Source organism: Plecotus auritus (genome assembly GCF_963455305.1).
Source record: "Plecotus auritus genome assembly, chromosome: 4".
NCBI classification, from domain to species: Eukaryota; Metazoa; Chordata; class Mammalia; order Chiroptera; family Vespertilionidae; genus Plecotus; species Plecotus auritus.
The window spans coordinates 166,049,768-166,059,889 of record NC_137775.1 but is presented as its reverse complement, the minus strand read 5'-3'; the positions used below and the strand labels follow the sequence as shown (position 1 = coordinate 166,059,889).

Sequence of the window (10,122 nt, the reverse complement as noted above, 5' to 3'; positions counted from 1 at the left end):
GTAAAAAATAACAACTACAACAAAACAGAGCTCTCATGAATGCTTATATTCGATGTTCATGACCATTTCATGGGGTAGGTAGGCAAGTTACCTTTATTGACATTTCTACGGGTATTTAGAGGGCTTCAGTGAGTTGCCCAAGCTCTCAGAAATTTTCTGATTCCCACTATAATTGTTTGCAATATTTCTGATTATGCAAAAAGAAGAAAAGAACATTGCACTGATTATGCTGCTTTATTAAATTTTTTGTCTTAACTTCTCAAATAGAGTTTTTGACTAGGTGAAGGTAATGTGAAGTGAAAGGAGAGTCAAGAAGAAAATATAAAAATAGTGTTCTTCAAGCTGCATAAAACTGCAATGTATTATGCTCACCCATTTTGTTCTGGAATAGCCATCTAAGATGAGTGTGTGGCATCCACTAGATATTTTTCTGTAATGAAGATTGATTTAAACAATTTTACTGTAACCTTTGTGTAGGCACCTTAAGATGCCTTGAAATAAAAAGTGCTATTGGTTGTTTTTAATGATTTCCCAATCATCTGGATTCCTAACATCACATTGTCAGAGGTCCCTCCACATGTCACATATGCTACTTTGCATGCCACTTCCACCAAATACATAAATACAGCCATGCATGTGGTAAGACTTTATACTTGGTCAGATCATTTTCTTTTACAAAAATGATCTCTTTCATTACCTTTGGAAAACTTGGGTTTTTTTGACAGAGAAAGCTCTCTTTAATTAGGGGCCTGAACACTGTGGGAAACAATGGTTTGAAAGTGTTGAACAGAAGAAAACTCAATGAATAAGGATAATACACAAGGATAGGAATCCTAAAACTAGACTAGAAGAGTGGCGGTATGACAGGTTTTGTTTTTGTTTTTATCAGTCTTTGCTCTTTCCACGCCTGGCATGGGATAGGTGCTTGGTAATTGTTTGCTGATGCTTTGTTAGATGAATGGGTAAATTAATAGTGACAACACCCCAGGTGTAAACTTCTTTTAGACACTGCAACTTAAATTTATTTTGTACCTTTGAGCTTCAAACTTGGCCTTGTAGGTCAATCTTGGGCAAAATCATTAAAAATAACATTCTTTTTCACTTCACCTCTAATTCACTTTCCTGACTCTTTGACTTACACAAAAGCACTAAAGAAGATGGTAACATTTATTAATTACAGTGCAATTTTATATAACGGCCTTCTGACATATATAAGGCAGACATATATAGGGCAGATTACATATAGGACATATATAATCAATACTCCTTCAAAAATTATGAAACTAATGCTCAGAGAAAACAGTGCAGCCAGGAATGTGGTCTAAGTAATCTGAATATACATCCTATATCTTTCCTATCAGAAACTTCTCTGCTATTGCATGGTCCTAGAAAACAGCTATCAGCTACCTATCAACTAACCTGCTAGTCACTGTATGATAACTAATGATAGATGTTCATATTTAATGTTTCAAAGACACACTTAAAAATCTGGAAAATGGTAAAGTAAAAAAAAAAAAATCAAGATCCAAAAGAATGAAATGATAAAGGTCAAAGGACAAATTAGAGAGACTGACATCTTAGCCAAGGAACCCCACCCAATGCTCCTCTTAAGTCACATTCTCAAAAGTACTTCATTGATTAATTTCTTTACTTATGCATGTAAGAAAGCTGGAGACAAAAACAAAACAAGACAAAATGTTATTTATTTGTTAATGTCACATGCAACTTCTAATCCTGACCCTACACAGATATCCTTCCCACGTTCTCAATAACAAACTTCATTTGAGAGCATCTTAATACACCAGGATTAAGTTTCAATTAATTTGTTTGCTCATTTGTAAGTGTATTCTAATTTGAATTAAGTTTTTGCCTCAAAAAATGATCTATTCCAAATTTCAATATTTTTTTCTTTTTATTTTAAATAAATATTTATTGTTTAGATTATTACAGGTGTTCCTCTTTTTTTTCCCCCATAGCTCCCCTCCACCTGATTCCCCACCCCACCCCATGCCCTTACCCCCACCACTGTCTTCATCCATAGGTGTAAGATTTTTGTCCAATCTCTTCCCGCACCCCTCACACCCCCTTCCCCCTAGAATTGTCAGTCCACTCCCTTTCTATGTCCCTAATTCTATTATATTCACCAGTTCATTCTGTTCTTCAGATTTTTTATTCACTTGATTTTTAGATTCACTTGTTGGTAGGTATGTATTTGATGTCATTTTGTTGTTCATAATTTTTATCTTTACTTTTTCTTCTTCTTCCTCTTCTTAAAGAATACCTTTCAGCATTTCATGTAATCCTGGTTTGGTGGTGATGAACTCCTTTAGCTTTTTCTTGTCTGTGAAGCTCTTTATCTGACCTTCAACTCTGAATGATAGCTTTGCTGGGTAGAGTAATCTTAGTTGTAGGTTCTTGCTGTTCATCACTTTGAATATTTCTTGCCACTCCCTTCTGGGCTGCATAGTTTCTGTTGAGAAATCAGCTGACAGTCGTATGGGTACTCCCTTGTAGGTAACTAACCGTTTTTCTCTTGCTGCTTTCAAGATTCTCTCTTTGTCTTTTGCCCTTGGCATTTTAATTATGATGTGTCTTGGGTGGTCCTCTTTGGATTCCTCTTGTACGGGGTTCTGTGTGCTTCCTGAACTTGTAAGTCTATTTCTTTCACCAGGTAGGGAAAGTTTTCTGTCATTATTTCTTCTAATACGTTTTCAATATTTTGCTCTCTCTCTTCTTCTGGCACCCCAAAAATTCGGATGTTGGTACGCTTAAAGTTGTCCCAGAGGCTCCTCACATTATCTTCATATTTTTGGATTCTTTTTTCTTTTTGTTTTTCTGGTTGGGTGTTTTTTGTTTTCTCATATTTCAGATCTTTGGTTTGATTCTTGGGGTACGTTGATCTACAGTTGAGTTTCTGTATATTCTTTATTTCAGACAGTGTATGCTTAATTTCTGACTGCTCCTTTTCCATTTTTTTGGCATTCTCATTAAGGTCCTTGAAAGTCTCACTAAGCTCCTCGGAGGTCTCATCAAGTTTCTCAGCAGTTTTTAGAAGATTCTTGAGTAACCTTATAAATGTGGTTCTGAACTCTATGTCGTCCAGTAGTTTGCTTTCCTCCATTTCTTTCATTCATGACATGTTTCTTTGTCTCCGCATTTTGTTGCTTCCCTGTGTTGATGGAGTAGCTTTGTGTGGTAGGTGACCTATAGGGGCCAGTAGCTCAGCCTCCCCAATCACCTGAGGTGGATGCTCTTGGTACATCCCTTTGTGGGCTGAATGCAAAGTCTTGGTGTAGTTAAGCCTTGATTGCTGTTGGTACACTGGGAGAAATTGACCTCCAGGCCAATTGGCTGTGAGGACCCGCTGTGTCTATAATGGAAGAACTGCTGCGCTGGAGACACACTTATGGTGCAGGACTTGTTTCAGTGGGGCTTTGGTGCTCACTGAGTCTGCCTCTTGAATGTGTCACTTATGGATGTGAGGAGTTGAAATCTGGTGTCTCACACTGACCAGTAGGTACACTGGCTTCTGGATCTCCAATGGGGTGCAGGTCAGCTACTGTCTGAGGCCACCCAGCAGGAGCTACAGCGAGAACTACAGTTTTCTCCTCTTTGCTTGGGGTTTGGAGGTTGTGGAGCTGTCTGACCCAGGCTGCAAGTTTACTAGGTTAAGCTGTGATAGGGCAGGCCATTCATATGCTAAAGCCTCTACTTGGAGCTTGGGTGGGTTTGTAGATTGTGCGGAGCGGGGTCTCAGGGCGTCACTAGTCTAGGGCGTGGCAAACAGCAATGGCTGCCAGTTAGCCGGCTCTGCGTCTCAGACCACGTCCCCACGTCCCACGCCCCAGCACAGTAAACAATTATTCCTGCGCGCAGTCCTGCAAGCAAGCCACCCTCACTTTCTGACCCGATGGCAGACAGTCCAGCTTCTCCCCGTAGGAGTTTGGGTCCCCCGCGCCTCCCCAGAAACTGGAGTTGAGAGTAATTGGGAGCTTGTCTCCCTTTGGGTTGAAAAAGCAGCGCTCCCAGTCGCTCGTCACCAGCCCGATTCACATGCCTCCATACCTCAGCTTTTCAGTGCTTGTGCATGTCTCAATGCTCTTTTCTCTTTCCTTCTAGTTGTAGAACTTCCACTCAGCCAGCTTTCCCGTGGTTCTGGGTGATAGACGTTTTGTCTTTTAGTTGTAGTTTTGAAATTGTTGTGTGAGGCAGCAGTTTAGGTGTTTACCTACGCTGCCATCTGGGATCCTCTTCCAAATTTCAATATTTTCTGTGTTTTTTTAGTACTGTCCATAAAGGCCACTGAAAAAAAAGGTTTGAACTTATTGTTGTTTATTTTACTTCTTGCTTACTAGCCCTTCAACTTTTCTATACCTCAAGGCAAGGCCACCCTGACATTAAATTTGAATTTGGATTATAAAATCTTCAGGCAACACTAGGTATTGTACTAGTTAAGTATTCATATTTATATTTATTTAGTGCAGAAGTTGTCTGCACACACACACAAAAAGGAAAGCGGTAAGAAATAGGCAAAGATTTGAAAAGTGTGCTTTGACCAGTAATATGAGATGTTTACAAATAATTTTCTAGGTTTACATTCATACACTATAAATATGATTTTTAATATTTTAAGAGCCGTATCTTAATATAATTGGTGTTCTTTGGAGCCCAATGTGTTTTTGCTTTATTTTAAATATATTTTTCTGACTTGGTGTCTGTCTCATTCTGCTAAAGAATTCATGGCACAAAATAGATTAATAACTCTTGTTCCACATACTGGGGTACTATAGTTCAAATAGAAGAAAATATATTCAAAACACACATTTACATAAATTTAGTAACAAAAGGGCCTGTTTGTTGTGGTGGTGAAATAAAATTAAAATAGATGGAGAAATCCTGGCCAGTGTGATTCAGTTAGTTGGGCACCTAAAGGTTGCTGGTTCAATACCCAGCAAGGGCACATGCCCAGGTTGAGGGCTTGATCCCTCAGTCCCAAAGCCTACACCATCTAGGTCCAAGGGGACCCTTGGAGATTCACTAAAACTCTAAATCTCAGTTCCAAATTACTAGAAGAGAGGATCCAAGTGTCTCAGCTTTGGTCAGGTGTCAGCTCTGATCATTTTAGCAATGGTAAAGGTAGAGGGGTCAGGTATAACAAACAAAGCGGCAGAAACCACTACTGTGGACAGAGAATGAAAGGAATCCAAAGGAATGTCATAGGCTAGGCAGGAACCCTAACAGATGTCCATCACATATTTTCAGAAAAGATATGTTTTGGGCAAAATAGATACAAGAAAAGAATTCCAGGCAGAGGAAAGAACTGAAGCAAAGCCAACAAGTGTGGGTCCTATCTGGATACATATATATATATATATATATATATATATATATATATATATCTCCTATCTGGATACACACACACACACACACACACACTGAGTGGCCAGATTATTATGATCTCTGAACGCATAATAATCTGGCCACTCAGTGTGTGTGTGTGTGTGTGTGTGTGTGTGTGTGTATGTATATATATTAGAGGCCCGGTGCATGAATTCATGCATGGGTGGGGTCCGGCCAGCCTGGCCAGGGGGAGGGGACATGGGCGGTTGGCCGGCCTGACTGCTGGTCGAACTCCTGGTCAAGGGGACAATTTGCATATTAGCCTTTTATTATATAGGATATACAGAGTGGCCAGATTATTATGCATTCAGAGATCATAATAACCTGGCCACTCAGTATATATATATACATATATATATATATATATATATATATATATATATATATATAGAGAGAGAGAGAGAGAGAGAGAGAGAGAGAGAGAGAGAGAGAGAGAGATGGATAGATATATAGATGGATAGATATATAGATATATAGATATAGATATATAGATATATAGATATGATTTCATTTAGCTTGCAGGGCAAAGGTGAGGGAGTGCAATGCCAAATAAGATTGGACACAGAGATTCTATGACCTTTAGATCAAATCCCACTCTTCATCTTTGCCCCCTGGTTTAAGCAACCAGGTTTCTGTTTGTCCTTTTCTGATGTGTTCTGAACTGGTGGATTGCTTCTTAGAGGATTTGAAAACCAACCTGTTCAGACCTGTCTGCAAAAGCTTAGGGAGGTAAAGTAGTGAAAGGTTTATATGAGCACCCAATCTGTCTCCTACTTAAGATTGTACAAGAGAACAATTAATATCCTAAATCCTAAATTTAACTAGTTTCATAATTATTTTTCCAAGTGGAGTTCTACCCCCGTTTATAATTAAGAAGTGTGGATGAAAAAAGGCCACATGCTAACCTGACTAACTCAGGGAAGACGTGTGTGACAGCCTTGCAAACTCAAGAGACCTAAGTAACCACAAAAGATGGTCTGAAATGAAAGCCTTTTAATTAAAAAGCAGTTTATAGTGGGTAGTCATGTCCTAGGCCAGTATCTTCCCTGACAAAGATCAACTTCCATCTTTGCTGAGCCTATTGCCTTTTTGCATCTAACATAACATACCTGTGGAATGTCAGGGTAACTTGTAACTTCCCTTTTTCCGGATGGAGCACAGCAAATGGCACCAGGGTGCAGACCACAAATTCCCTCATTGTTATTGTTATCGTGCTAGTTGTTGACTGTTAACTATCCTGTACCCACCTGTGTAAAGGAAACACGTGTATCATTTTACTTTTTACCCAATCCCAGAGGTTTCCCCACTTTGCCTTCTCCTGTCTCCCTAATCTATCACCAGTGGATTTCATGTGACCCACTTACGTCCCCTCCTTTGATTGTAGTGTATAAAACAAGCTGGAAAACTGCCATTCTCCAGAGCACTATCTCAATACCTTGAGATTCTGCTTTTAGGCAATTGTCGATAGTTTGGCTCAGATAAACTCACAAAAGTTCTTTACAGGTTTGAATGTTGTTGTTGATGTTTTAGTGTGTTTTTTTGTGTGTGTTTTTTGTTTGTTTGTTTTTACGTTAACAGAAGCATGTAAAGTATTTGTGAGAGAAAAGGTGACTTTTTTTCAAGTGTCCAGTATAATATCAAATCCTAAATGCCATTGCTTGACAGAGGATGTGACTTTATAAGAGTGCAGGAAAATTTCCTGGGAAAATATCAGGGTAAAAATATATCAAGATTCTTTGACAAAACAAATAAAAATGGATAAATAACTCAAGGTAGTTATTTGAAAAGATGAAAAGACACTAATAAACAATATTAGGAATAAAATAGATGTTTCAAAGATTAAAAAGACAGTAAGTAGGCATTATGAATAACTTTATGTGATGCATTCGAAAACTCAGATGAAATGGATAAACCTCTAAAAAAATATGACTTACCAAATTTAGTTAGGGAGAAATGGGAAATATAAACAGTCATATCACCATAAAGGAAATTGAATCAGAAGTTTAAAATCTTCCTACAGAAAAGCAAAGTCCAGAAGACTATTTCCAGCAAATAGTCAGGGAAGAAGTAAGTCTGCAAACATAGAAGAAAAAATAATGTCAATTTTATACAACCTATCTTGGTGTATAGAAGAATAGCCCTACCTTCCTTTATTAGGTGAGTATGACTTTGATACAAAATCCCATGTAACATGAGAACAAAATCACAGATCAATCTGGCTCAGGATCACAAATACAAAAGTTAGAATATTAACAACTGCAATCCAGAAGTCTGTGCGTGTATGTTATGATATGCATCACTTGGTTGATCCCAGGAGTGCAAGTTTGATTTTACATAAGAAATCAATTAAATTAATTTCTAAAATAAAATTTTAAGAGTAAAAATTTTTATTTCAACATAAATTTCAGCAAAATAAAAACTTTAAAAGATATTTATAATAACATCAGAATTAGAAAATATCTAAGAATAACTATAAGAATTGTTCAAGAAATTTATGAAAAAAGTATAAAACTTTATAGAAATACAAAGATAACATAAATATACATCATTTATATGCATAAAAAGACTTGCTACCAGAGAAACACCAATTCTTTCCAAACTGATTGATAATTTTAATGATATTCCCATCTAAATTCTAACAGGCATTTGTGATACTTGACAAGCTGATTTAAAAATGTATATGGAAGAGCAAAGGGCCAAGAAGAAGAAAAAGAGGTACTTAGTTTACCACCCATCTTAGAATTATTCTAAAAGCATAATAATTATGGCAGAGGGGTCTTGTCAAATGAAACAGAATAGAAAGTTTAATAGCCGATCTACTCATATGTGGATCTTTGATATATGACAAGAAGTATATAGCAGGTCATTGAAGAAATAATGTACTTTTCAAGAAATTATTATGAACACTTGGGTATCCACAGATGAAGAAAAAATTCCTCATCACACATTGCACTTAAAAATCATTAAAGCTTTAGATGAGAAAGACAAAAAGCTAATGATATATGACCTCCATGTAGGTAAGAATTTCTTAAAACAAACAAAAAAAAACATAAAGGAAAATGTTAAATTCTCTAATTTCATTCAAAAGCTATAAAAATAATTAAAATAAAATATAGAAACTGAGAAAAGATATTTTAACTCAAAAACCTGAAGCAGATTAATATCCAATATATGTTTAAATCAAAACAAAACCTCCTGCAAATCAATTAAAAAGAAAACAATTCAATAATAAAAGGCAAAATCTTGAATATGAACATTATAAATAATCATAAGTGGCAATAAATATAGGGAAAGATGCTCAACTTTATTAGAAATGATGAAGTGTAAATTCAAAGTACAGTGAACTGATATCACACCCACAATGGGAATCAGTCTGGCAACATTACATGCTGGTGAGAATGTGGGAAAGGATAGATTTTATACTGCTGATAGGAGTATCCTGTAGTTGCTCTAACCATTTAGAACACAGTTTGTCTTATTCTACTAAAATTAAAGATGTGTATACCCTATGACCCAGTAATTCACTCCTGGGAACCCATGCACATATGCACCAAGAAAAATACCCAAGAATGTGCATAGTAGAACTATTGATTATCTCAACAAGTTCTGAACAACCCAAATGCCCATCAACAATAGGAAAGATAAATAAATTGCTTGTTACTATAGTGGATTGCTATGTACTTGTGAAATTTAATTAATTTTTAAAAATTCATGAAGTTTTAAAAAATTTTGATAAAAATATATATGGCATGATCATATATATATATATATATATATATATATATATATATATGTTTAAATCAAAACAAAACCTCCTGCATATATATATAAAGCTGTTTGCAGATTCAAGTAAAAGGTAATATTATGATGGGGAGAAATGAAATTATAAACACAAAATGCTGAATCATAGTTATTTGAGAAAGGAAATGGAATATGATGAGAAAGGGACACACAAGAAACATAAACATTCTTGGCAATGTTCTGTTTCTGGTCTAATCAGTGGATAAGTGAATATTTACTGTATTTATCCTCAATAACTTCTACATATTCCTTACATATTTTTATATTTACTGAACACCACACTTTAAAAACTCTTAAAAACTGTTTGAGTATATCAACCACAGTAACAACTTTTTCTGAGAGAGTCTGTGTCCTGGTCCAAGGATTCAACCAGCCAAAGTCTGCAGCAATAAAATTCCAAATGCAAAAATCAATGCATAAAAATGTTGTAGCCTGTCACACCCAGTCACCTCATCTAATTTCTCTTGTTTTAAATCTTATTTTGCCAACCCATCTCCCAATTATGAATTTAACATCCCACATGGATTTGCCCACAGGGAGAAAGGGTACCGATCAACAAACATGAGTCACCAGAGAGCTTGACAGCTCCATTCCTCGCTGTAATTTAAAGCTTGCATTCTGGCTGATATTTCAAGTTCTATAAGCACCCTCAGGGGACAATGTATGCCTGCCGAAGAGAAGATGGGAAGATGAATCATTCCAAGGACAAGTGGAGGGAGAAGCAGAGAAGGAGGCAGAAAAGCAGAAGGGAAGAACTGCCATCCAAAGCCACAATTCAGATCTCATTACATGAGACTTTATTATTAAAGGGCACTTAAGCTGATTGCAAGCTGAAATTTGAGTGTTGACAAAGCAAGTAGACGACTTATGAAGTATAAAGTAGCAAGTGTACTTTATTCTTTACAAAGCAAATATACAACT

At 36.5% G+C, this 10,122-nt stretch overlaps 1 long non-coding RNA gene across 1 annotated transcript in view; it reads right to left on the bottom strand.

Moving 5' to 3' along the window:
* Positions 1–2,857: 2,857 nt before the first annotated feature.
* The window catches only part of LOC308247273, a 33,637-nt gene continuing 26,372 nt past the window's right edge, over positions 2,858–10,122 (bottom strand). The window contains exons 3-6 of the long non-coding RNA XR_013960477.1: positions 7,335–7,473; positions 6,510–6,647; positions 4,066–4,302; positions 2,858–3,769 (exon numbers count right to left, since the gene is read on the bottom strand). This is a non-coding gene — a long non-coding RNA (uncharacterized lncRNA). The remainder of the gene's footprint in view (positions 3,770–4,065; positions 4,303–6,509; positions 6,648–7,334; positions 7,474–10,122) is intronic.